At 38.9% G+C, this 12,742-nt stretch overlaps 1 pseudogene; it reads right to left on the bottom strand.

Moving 5' to 3' along the window:
• Positions 1-2,861: 2,861 nt before the first annotated feature.
• Positions 2,862-4,873, bottom strand: LOC116111570 (annotated as a pseudogene).
• Positions 4,874-12,742: the final 7,869 nt, after the last annotated feature.

A 12,742-nucleotide genomic window follows, 5' to 3' on the forward strand; every position in this document is an offset into this window, starting at 1 on the left:
TATCCCAAGTTTCCAACATTGATTAAGTTTAACATATATTTAATTGATCAATTAATTAATTACAAAGATAATTGAATGTGTGTAATTTGTAAGTCGTTAAGCAATTGTATATACAATAATGCTATAGACATCGAGACTGTGCACCAAATTTTTACACTGAATTATGTGTCATCACACTCAGACCAGCCACATATCACCATTAAAAAATATTTTTTGAGTGAATGGTCGTTCATCAACTATGGACAGCCGTTCACTGTTAGTGGACGGGAGTCCATTATATGTGGACACCTGTCCATGTAAAAAGAACGATGGACTCTTGTCCATATTATATGGACGGGAGTCCATTTACTATGGACGAACATCCACATTTAATAGATGCCCGTCCAAACTATAAATTAAAAAAAAAAATTAAAAACAAAATTAATGGACGCCTGTTTAAATGTTATGAACGGGCATCCCTTAATAATGGACGAACATCCACTGTTATTGCAACTTAATGGACGTCCATTCAAACTTTTTGAAATGGCATCCCTTAATAATGGACGGGAGTCCACCTTGAGTGGACGCCCATTCTTCTGGAATTCCTCGCCTTTTACCTTCATTCGACTCATCTGTTTCTTGAGGGATCTGCGGTCATCTTCCACTGCTGCTTTCTCCCACTCTTCATTTGTGTTTGCTTGTTAAATAAAATTTTCATCTCTCCTTCGCCTTGAGTTTGAAAATTTACTTAGTTTGATCTTATATTAAAATAGTTGGCTTGTTTGTTTCGTAAATCCAGTTTAAGAGCTAAATCTTCACACATATTTATAATTTTGAAAACAAATATTTATTAATTCCATCAGCTGCGCGCTAATCTCCATATTTAACATAAAATTATAAATATAATAATTACAAGCATTGTGGGGACATGTGGCGTTGTTTGAAGGCCACATGCTGGAGGTGGAGGAGAAAAGGAAGGGTGTGGTGGAGGAGGAGGTGGAGATGGATATCAATCTCAGCAGTAAGCAACTGAATGGGAACATTCCTGAACCCTTTATTTAAGCAACAATAGTCTGGATGGATCAATTCTACTCATGGATTGTGTTTGGGTGACATGCTGATTGTAAATAACTGTTCTTTTGAAGAGCTGCAAGAAAGGAATGTCTGTGGAAGTGTCGTGCATGTTCTCCTACTTGGTCATTCACATGTGGTGTGTCTTTGAATATGAATGAAGGTCAAAATTCAGTAACAGCAAATACTTGCGATTCTCATACATTTTGTTTGCAGAACAAAGAATCTATGTTTTCGGTTGAAGCAAATCAGTCAGTGTCAGGCATAGAAAATATAGAAGTTAACATATTGAAGTACTGGTTTATTAATAAAAACGGGGGAGGATTTGATACTTCGACAGACATTCCTTTCCTGCACCTCTTTAGAAGAACAGTTATTTTCAAACTCAAGGCGAAGGAGAGATGAAAAATTTATTTAACAAACAAACGCAGATGAAGAGTGGGAGAAAGCAGCAGTGGAAGATGACCGCAGATCCCTCAAGAAACAGATGAGTCGAATGAAGGTAAAAGACGAGGAATTCCAAAAGAACGAAGTGGACGCCCGTCTATTATTAAGGGATGCCCGTTAAAAAAATTTGAACGGGCGTCCATTAAGTTTAGCATAATTTTAACGGGCGTCCAATAATAGTGGACGGTCTGTCCATTATTAAGGGATGTCCGTTCATAACATTTAAAAGAGCATCCATTAATTTTGTTTTTTATTTATAGTTTGGACGAGCGTCCATTAAATGTGGAGGCCTATCCATAGTAAATGGACTCCCGTCCATATAATATGGACAGAAGTCCATCGTTCCTTTCGCATGGACGGGCATCCACATATAATGGACTCCCGTCCAATAATAGTGAACCGTCATCCATAGTTGATGAACGACCGTTCACTCGCAAAATATTTGTTAATGGTGATACATGGTTGGTCTGAGTGTGATGACACGTAATTCCGTATAAAAATTCGATGCACAGTCCCGATGTCCGTAGCATTATTGTTGTATATATTCTTATATTGGTTTGGTAAATTGTAATAATTTAATCAAATTTATTTTTGGGCCATGTATAATTATTTTGTGAAATTCACAAAGTAATAATACATATATTTAATTATTAGACTACCTCATTTAAATTATTTTTTCTATAAATTTAATATAAATATTATAAATTATTATAAAAGTAAATATTATAAATTTAGATACATTACTTAAAACTATGATTTAAACTCTAACTTTTAATACAATCTCACAAAGAAAAATACATAAAATTCTCAATAAAAGAAGATGGGGTTCCACGAGGGCAGGGTTGATGGGCCAGGGATTGCACAAACCCCTCCCTCAACCTGTCCCCAGGGGCAGGGATTTTTTTGAGGACTATCCTCGGCCCTATCCTCCATATTTCTAGGGATTCACCACCCCATTCGGGCTAGGTCGAGCAAGATCCCTGTGGAGCTAGGGCAAACGCCCATCCCTAAATACATAACACTGCATTAGATTGTTATTCTACAAGGGCAAAATTGTATTTTATAGCTTTTATCAACCATTGCAGTTAGGAAAAAAAAAAGGAGAGGAGGGAGGTAACCGATAATTTATTCAGAGGTGTAGGGAGGTCTAAAATGGTTTCTTAATTCTTATACCACCACAGCACAGGCCACAGGGGATGCAACTAACAATTTATGAAAACCTAGGGGGAGGCAAGTGATAGTACTCCTTTTACTTGAGAAAACACGGTTTTTTAATGATTTTCGTGATAGGTTGCTGATTAAAACATGCAAACTTTGTAACGGAATGATTTTATTGATGTTTCTAATCATTAATACAACACAGGCTACAAAGATTTTCCTTTTATTTCATTGATAAAATTATTGATATTCTGATCTGAAGAACCACCATCCTTTACGGCTTTCTTTGCTGCCTCCTTCAAAGCAATAGCCCTCTTCTTCATGTGTGTTGCCGTCGTTTCATCAGTCATCTCCATAATACACCTTTCCACCTCTTCTACGCCAAGAGCTCCGTCTTTTCCATTTCTCATCCTCACGCAAATCTTCAAAACATCAACCAAAAGTTTTGCATCGATTGATTGATCTGTCCACTCCAGATAAGCAATGACGGGCATCCCAACCACGATGGTTTCTAAGGTTGAATTCCACCCACAATGGGTCATGAAGCAAGCCACAGCCTGGTGCATCAATACTTTCTCTTAAGGACACCATTTTACAACCAAACCTCTTTCCTTTGTCTCTTCCAGGAACCCAAATGGCAGTTCACCACTTTTCTTTGAAGAACCTTTCTCTGGGGGCTTAATAACCCAAACAAATGGTTGATCGCTTTTCCGTAACGCCGTAGCGATGCTGTCAATTTGATTATGTGTCATTACGATTATGCTACCAAATGATATGTAAATAACCGATGAAGGCGGCTTCTTGTCAAACCATTCTATGCAATAATCTTCAGGACTGCACAAATCCATGCTAACCGCTATGATTTCTTTTTGTCCTAGTAGAAATGGTGACACTAATGGACCGATAGGAATAACTGGACAAGGAGAAGCCATTGACCCTGCTATATCCTCCTCTAGCTCATTGAAATAATTCCCCAGAATCCATTTGACCTTGTTGATGCTCGATTTTAGACACTCACTACTCGCATGTGTGAAATGCTAAGCGAACTTAGAAAACACACGTGATACGAGAATATTAAGTTAAATAAGGGGTGAGAGGCAATGTTTAAAGTGATTCAAATGTTTAAAAGCGAATCCTACGTCTATTGTTATTGTATTAACAAGAGGATAAAGGCCAAGTCGCATTCAGCGAGCTGAGCTATCGTTTAGAGAGAATACAAGAGAGAGAGATAGAGAGAGAGAAAGTAAGCTATTTTAAAGTAAAATTAACCAATCCTGCAAATTAGAGGGGAGTCTTCTATTTATAGTGGGAGAAACCAAGGTAATGATTACTAAATCTGCAAGTTGGTGGGTACTATGCAAATCCTGTTCTGCATCCCCTTGTTCACCTGTCTGAGGGATTTCCTCGACTTATGCAAGTTTTGGACACATGGATGATTTCCAACCACCCGCTAGCCTGACACTCACCTACTGCACTGATGGGGGCATGCCACTTGTGCCATTACGCGACGTGGCTGCATTTGGAAGGTCACAGATCCTTCCCAAGTTCTAACCATCCCATGTTGACAAGGCTCCACGTCAGCCCTGTCTTTTTAGGCATAACAGACCTTATTCAATATTTGAACAAAATCTGAAACCAATGTTCTCAAACCAATACGACTAGAAGGAAGGATAAAGGAAGGTCCCTTACTAGTAACGTTGGCATATCAGGCAACTCTATGACGTCGTCTTGGTTTTCTAACGATGGAGATAGATATGGATGCTTAAAGTAATGATAGTAGATGGAATAGACTGCGCAAGCTTGTATCCAGAGCATTGCAGAAGGGATATCATGTTCTACAGCAATATCGGGCACCCATGGCATAAAGGGGTTGGTAATTATACAGGAAATTTTATTGCATTTGGCTTTGAGATCGATAATTAAATTTGAGAGATTTTTCGACCGACTCAAAGAAAATGTCGAGATACTTTTCACGATCAAATTCATCGCTAAGTCCATTGGAGAAAAACTCAAGGTTGAATGTAGGGCATTTAGCGGGAACGGTTTCTTGGGTGACGGAGGTTTTGAAGTTGAGCAAGGGCTGACGCCCATTTTCAGTGGTGGCAAGAACTACATGAAGGCCATTTGCTAGGAGGCGTTTTGCGAGCCTGAGCATAGAGTTAATGTGGCCTTGCATTGCATATTTCACCACTAGAACATGAACTTCTTCACCATCCATTGCTTGTAGTTGTTCGGGGAAATCTTCAAGATTGCACAGAGTTACTGGGTGAGACTCTGGAAGTGATCAGTGATGTATATATAATTGTCAATAACTATGTTGAATATATATATATATATATATATATGAATGTCCTTATAATTATATTGTATCAACAGATTATGGTTTTATATATAAATTCTATCAGTAAACAAACAAAACGTCGCTTTACATAATTGTTGCAATTTAATTAGTATAAGAAAATTAAGGAAACTAAAACATATACTTCCCATCTATGGAAGAGGAACTTAGTGTAGTCTCCGTTGTGTTTTTCATATTGCCACTACTATTTTGAATTTATCTTTTGTAAAATTATGGTGCGAGGAAGTGTAACACCTGCTCTCTACTACTATTCTTATAGTTCATACTATGTAAATTATAGATATACATAGCGTATGGGAAATAGTGGGCTCAAATTTTTTCTTTACTCAATAAAATATAATTCTTTACAAATACAAAATACTATGTATTAAAAACTTTCTGCTTAATACAAAATATCATAACTGGTGGATAGTAATGCCAATACTCTCCGCTCCTCGACGTTCATCCAATTGCTGCTCCTATTTCCTGCAAAACAGGGAAGAACAATGGGGTGAGCACAACAATGCGCAGTAAGTAAATCCTTTACTACCTGCCCCCACAACTTACTCTTTGGTTCTTTCCTTACTCTATCGTTCTTCTATTTCTAATTCTCACTGTTTTTCTCTTTCTTTCTAATACTTTTATTCTCCTTTAACTTTGTTCTGCTCTTTTTATTCTTTCTTTCTCTCTGTTCTTATTCTTTTATCTCCTTCTATTATTCTTACTCATCATGAAGGAAAATAATGGTTCTCTCTTATTCTTATCATACTCACCATGAAGGAAAATCATGGTTCTCTCTCTTATTCTCGTTATACTCTCACTAACCATGGAAGAACTCATGGTGCATGCATGTCTGAGATGTACATGCAATGCAATTAATGCAAAAGAACTGCATGTTTCTTTCTTCTACTCTCTATTCTTACTAACTCAAACTCTCTCATTCTTTCTCATACTCTCTCTCTTTCTATCTCATTCTTTCTCAGGCTTTCTCATTCTTTTTCATTCTCTCTATTATCTCATTCTCATTTCTCATAATTCATTTCTACTAACTCGCTATTTGAATGTCACGGCCCCATCTTACCGGAGGCACGGCCGGGACTTCTCCCGCTCTACGTGACTTCTACTGATTCTTTTTCTGTCTCTCTTTCTCATAACTCTTTTCTATTAATTTTCTGTTGTAGGTCACGGCCTCATCTTACCGGAGGCACGGCTAGGTACTCATCCCACTTTTCATAATCCTACTCATTGTCTCTCTTTATTCTTTCTCATGTTTGCTCATTCTTCCTCACTTGCATGTCACGGCCTCATCTTACCAGAAGCACGGCTGGGTGGAGATCACAAAGCACTAACCCACTCTTCGTGACTTCTACTCATTCTTTGCCAATCGGCCTCGATCATGTATGGATTCAGAACCCTTGGCCACATGAGTGTATTCTCTCTCTCTCTCTGAATGTCACGGCCCCATCTAATCGGAGGCACGGCTGGAACCTCATGTTCCACTCTTCATGACAGTCACGGCCCCATCTAACCGGAGGCACGGCTGGGGATCACAAAGCACCCACTCTCATGACTTTACTCATCACTCACGGGTTTCCCATCGCACAACCTACTCTATTCTCTTCTATAGCACTTTTCTCTCTTTTATTCGCTAGTGCTCAATCTCTCTTTCTCTTTACTATTAGAGTTTTCTCATTCTCTTTACTCTTAGAGTTGCTATTCTCAACATTTTCTACTCTTGCTCACTCAAACTATTACTCATAGTATAACTTATACTCAAAATTCTTTACTCTTGCTCAAGCTAATACTCATCTCTTCCTCAAGCTAGTACTCATAGTACAGCTTAACTCTTAGAGTAGTCTATTCACAAAGTTCTCTACTCTTTCTTAAGCTACTTCTCAATGCACAATTAATGCACATGGATGGCTCATGCTCAATAATGCACTTAGGAAATGCCAATATCCAATGTTGCATCAAAGACAGTCGTTCTGCGCAGGTCACACTAAAAAAGGCATAACTTGAGTTATACATATCAGATTGCTACAATTTTTGTCTCCTTTTAAAGCTTAGAGACAGGGTACAACTTTTATGTTTTGGTCTAAACCCAGTTCAATCCGTAAAATGCCCAAAAATCACTTAGAAAGTCATGGCTGTGACAGGGCAGTTTGGTAACATGTTTTCACTTAGGCATTTCATCAAACAACTCATGTGCATACAAAAACTCCTCTATACCTAAACTCTATTTCTCTTTTTAATCATCCAAAATGGGAACAAACTCCCTTCTATGGACATAATTCCTATCATAGAAGAACACTCCTAAAAAATTTACTCAATCTCCTCCAACTTCATCTCAAACTCATCACGCATCAACATTTCTCATAAAGGAAGCATATCCAACAAACACAACATGAATATTCATCTCAACTCCATTTCTCAACAAATAGACATACATCTCTACTCAATTTCTCAACAAGCATCATATATACATGCATAAAGAAAATCTCTACTCAAAGATTTCTTAAACTTTAGCTTGAGTTGGATTTACTTACCTCATACTTGAGTAGTCTTCACTAAAACTCTCTACTCTTGTTGGACCTTAGCTTTCCCTTATTTCCTCTTCTTGCTTAGGATCAATTCTTTGTCAAATTCCAACTCAAAACTCTCAAAAATCCCTTGGAAGATTGAGTGAGGAATTGAGAGAAAATGAGAGATGAAGAGGCAGTTGGAAATGGGTGAAATGAAGGGGTTTTGAGAACTAAACTCTTATTAGCTCATATAATATACACTCTTTCCCATTTTGCCCTTACTCTTTCTTAAAAATTCCACCTTTATCCTTTGATTCATTACACTCACACCCCCACACTAACCTATTCTCCATGAAATTTTCTTGCATTTTACTCCCCACTTTTCCTGCTAATTAGGGGTATAATGGTCATTTTTCCCTTAGGAAAGAATTCTCTAGAAACTCAAATAAAAACTCAACCGACCCTTCGCCGCGGCGAAGGATTCTCTGTCGCCCCGACGAAGAATTACAGAACCGACACCGCCATTCACAAAGCCAACGTCGCTGCGGCGAAGACTGCAACTCCAAAATCCGCTAAGTCTTGATCAATTCCAAGGTAAACACTCAACCAAACCCAAAACATAAACTTAACCAAAGGCCAACCAAACAACATGAATAATATACAACCTCATTTAGGGGCAATTTAGTAAACCTTGAGGCCATACCATAAGCAATGGCTATGTATCTCAAATGGGCGTTACAGGAAGACACAACACATATTGAAAGAATAAAGACATTGTCATATTCTGTACTTGACAAATATAAAACAGTCAAAATCATAAGGAGACAAATCCTAATAATTAACTTTACAATAATACTATTTATAATACAAATTTTTATATATAAATTAATGGGTCTATAAAATCATACCATACTATTCATCTTTAGGTCCAAAACAAAATAATAGGGATTTATTAATATGTACTAGAGGATAATATTTTTACTGTTTTAATCCATTGACAAATATATTTTCTGACCATTTTATAAATAAAATGCAAAATAAATTGTGAATTTAACATATTGACATGGCACGGGGAAGCATGTATAAATGACTTCTGTAAAGCTACATATAAAGCTTTCTCAAGATATGTTATTTTCAAAACACTCCTATATATGGCTGCCAAGTATGTATTAATTAATTTCAAATGCATATTTATGTATTGAAAAGGTTTTAGATGGTAGGAGTGTATCATTTCATTTATATATTCATTCACTATTATTATATGGTATATACAATTAAAATCAATCTGTTGATGCTCGATTTTGACACTAACTATTTGCACATGGAAAATGCTAAGCGGACTTAGAAGACACACGCAATATGAGAATATTTAGTTAAATAGAGGGTGAAAAGTAATGTTTAAAGTGGTTCGGATGCTCGAAAGCAAATCCTATATCCACTGATATTGTATTAATGAGAGTAAGGTCAGGTCGTGTTAGGCGAGCTGAGTTACAACTTAGAGAATACAAAAGAGAGAGAGAGAGAGAGAGAGAGAGAGAGAGAGAGAGAGTAAGCTATTCTAGAGTAAAATTAGTTGATCCCCGCAAATGAGAGAGAAGGTCTCTATTTATAGTGGGGTAAACCAAGGTAATGATTACTAAATCTACAAGTGGGTGGGTACCGTGCAAATCCTTCTCTATGTCTCATTGCTCACTTGCCCGAGTGATTTCCTCGACTTATGCATGAATTGGACACGTGAATGATCCTTAGTCGCTAACTGGCATGGCACTCACCTGCCGTACTAATAGAAGCCATACCACTTGCACCAGGCCTAGTTAGTAAATTCGCGTTTTATACGCGAATTATATGCCTTAGCCGTATAATTCGCGTATAATTTCCGTATAATTCGACCGTATTTTTAAAAATAAAATTTTGTTATTTACTGAGCCAAAACGACGTCGTTTTATGCTCAGTCTCTTTTTACCAAGCGCGACGTCAGTCTCTTTTTGGTGCCTTTTCTTCTCTTTTTTGCGCCCGCTTCCTTTCTCTTTCTTTCTTTTGGCACCCTTTTCTTTCTTTTTCTCTTTTTTTGTGCCCTCTTTCTCTCTTCTTCTCCTTTTTGGCATCTCTACCTCTCTTCCTCTTCAACTATTCTTCAACAAACACCACTCTTCGTCTTATCTTCTTCTTCTTCAACTTAAAAGACAAATAAAATTGTTTGTTTTATTTAATAATTGGTCACTTCTATAATATTTGTAATAATAAACTAAAATATTATAATTAAAAAAGATATAAATCATACACCTATAAAGAAAAATAGAGAATAACTAATTCAATGATCATAAAAAATACTAAAATTAGGATTAATATTACTGTATTTTTCAAAACGTATTATTGACAATATACCGTATTAAACCCGTATATACCCGTACCGTATTTTTCCCGTATCCAAATTTTAAGGCCGAATTTTTATAAATGTATCTTTCACCGTTTGTCGTATCATTCTCGTAAAATTCCTGTACCCTTTTTTTACCGTACCTGTATTTACTAACTATGACGCCAGGCACGACGTGGCCGCCCCTAGACGGCACAGAACCTCTCTAAGCTCTGACCATCCTTTACTGACGAGACTCCATGTTAGCCCTACCTTTTCAGGCATAATAGAAGTCCCCCAGTTTTTAAGGTTTAAGGAACGAACCTTGATAACTGCATAATTATGCCATGATTTGACATGTCCAAATGACACTTGGTCGAGACGACCTGACTACAAGGAGGTCGCAGAACATTTTTCGACAAGCGACTTGAGATGGTCTTCCGCGAAGTCAGCAACCTGGGTTAGACCCGACTCAGTACCATCTCGATGTGCCTCTCATTTTAATTGAAGTCAGCAACCTGATTATACTTGGCATATTTCTGCTGGAGGCAAGGAATACAGATCTCCACAACAGACATGCGATGAAGAGTGTTCTATTTTAATGACCTCTTCATATATTTATTCGTTGCGCTTGACAGCTAATCCATTAATGAAGTGTCCCTTATTTTGAAAAATGTGTCCTGTACGTAATAAATGTCAGCCACGCGCATTAAATGCAAGTCATGCTGAAAAGACATTCCTTATCAGGGCATTAAATGCGGATGAGAGCCCATTTAATGCAGAGGAGAGAATCGAGCCGTCGCTCGATTATTTCAACGGAGAGACGCGACAATTGAATTTCTTGAAGCGTGGCAGTTACTCTTTCTTGCTGATTGATGACAAGTGGTCGCGATCAACGGCCAAAAACGCATTCCGTCAAAGCGTCGCTCGGTTTCAAAAATCCCAATCGTCGTTTCCTCCACTATAAAACCCTGGGTTCTCCTTAAGCAATGTCACAACACTTTTATATTTTTAGAAGAAAGCAAGGGGCTCTCGTGAGACTAGACTTTCAACTTTTTAAGTTGGTGCGCATTTTCTGCTTACAACAAGAAGTTCACCCCCCACGGCCAAAAGAAAAAGGTAAGGAAGAGTCTTCAATTGCTTTTCTTTTTTCTGTTTCGAGTGTAGTTAACCAGTCGATAATGGTGGGTTTCTGTAAGGAATAGGTTTTTAGGATCCAAGCCATTGGGGGTGGTCCCCAAAAGTTTTTAGGGTTTTGCTCTTTTACGTCGTCATACAAAATTTTGTATGAAGACTGAGTAATCTCCACGTGTCCCCCTTTTTCAGACCGTAGATGATATGGACCCTATAGTGACCAGATCAGATGAGGGGACAAGCTTGCAGACGTAGGACGCCTCAGTGGGTCCTGTGAAAGAGATTCTGTCGATAGCTACCCGAGACAAAGTATAAGAGGCAATAAACCAATACGCAATTAGCGTGGACGTCTATCATTACTGGAAGCATATAGCTCAGAATCCACCAGAGGGAATGGCTGCGATCTCCGAAGCTATATTCAAGCGCGGAGCACTGATTCCCTTCCATCCTTTTATCAATTCGATCCTTGATCACTTCGGGGTCGCACCTTTACAACTGATGCCTAACCCGTATATAATAGCCGTTGCTATGTATATCGCGTGAGCCGAGTACGGCCTCGGCCAAATGACTACGCTAAAGCTCGCTTGCGCGTACTATTTAAAAAAGAGCAAAGACAAAAATTCTTACTATCTCTCGAGGCGACCCACGATCGAGGGAGGCATTCACAATTACCCCAACAATGTTAGGGCATACAAGACCAAGTTTTTCTTTTTTCATTGTGATGGCATCTGCCATTTTAGGGAGCCGAGTAGGATTTCCCTTGATTATACTTGGTGAATATTTCCTTTCTTTTTATCTTTGTTTCCTAACAATCTCTCTTGTCTCTTCACAGGGAACAAGTCGACCACGCTGACAAACCTTTCTGACCTCAGCCGAATAGTTTCATTCGGTACCCTACTAGATTACTGTCGCGACGTGAAACGACTCGTGACAACCGCAAACTTGAGGAAGTATGGCTTCTTCAACCCTAAAGCGACCTTAGAGCCCTTACTTCGTAAGTATATGCAGTCTCTTTAGATTTTAGTTTTACGTGCAACGAGCCTTTAACTAATAGTACCTATATGCGGCGAACATGCCACCTAGAGTGCCGAAATCGCTAAGAGAGAGAGCGTTCGTTTTTCCCTGAGTCGACACCACGGGACCAACTGAGATGGGCCCCAACGACATCCCTGCTGAAGGAACGCAAGTGGGGGCGTAGCCACCCACTGAACAACTAGTTTAAACTACTCAGCCCGCAACTGCTCAGCCAAAGTAGAAAACCATGGGCCAAAAGGCCAGGAAAATAAGGGTGATGCAGCCCGAAAAGTTAGAGTCCGAGCCGAAGGGCTTAGGGGTGTAGCCTGAAAGGACGCAACCTTATCAAGCTCTTCACGTCAGAGAGAGCTCGAGGCGCACGACCGGGGCTACAATTTTCCCTAGCCGTTTGTGCAGAAGATAGACCGTGACCTCTGGGAGGAGAGAAGGCAAGGGGTCGACTAGCGAGGTGCCCTCGGCTACAAAAGCTGACACCCCGGTGCTGGACTCCATGGGTCAGTTTCTGAAGCACCTTCAACCGGTGGTGTTCACCCTTTTGGAGTTCCAGCTTGCCAAAGTTTTTGACGAGCTTGTGGCCTCCAACCCTACGGACCTGATGATCAAGGCGATCCAACTGCAAAGCCAAGTAAAATGGTTTATCCTCGTCTAGGACTTTCCAATACTTACTTTTTTTCAAGGAAGCAGTCAAACACTTACTTATTACTT

This window comes from Pistacia vera, unplaced genomic scaffold (genome assembly GCF_008641045.1).
Source record: "Pistacia vera cultivar Batoury unplaced genomic scaffold, PisVer_v2 Contig645, whole genome shotgun sequence".
In the NCBI taxonomy this organism is placed as follows: domain Eukaryota; kingdom Viridiplantae; phylum Streptophyta; class Magnoliopsida; order Sapindales; family Anacardiaceae; genus Pistacia; species Pistacia vera.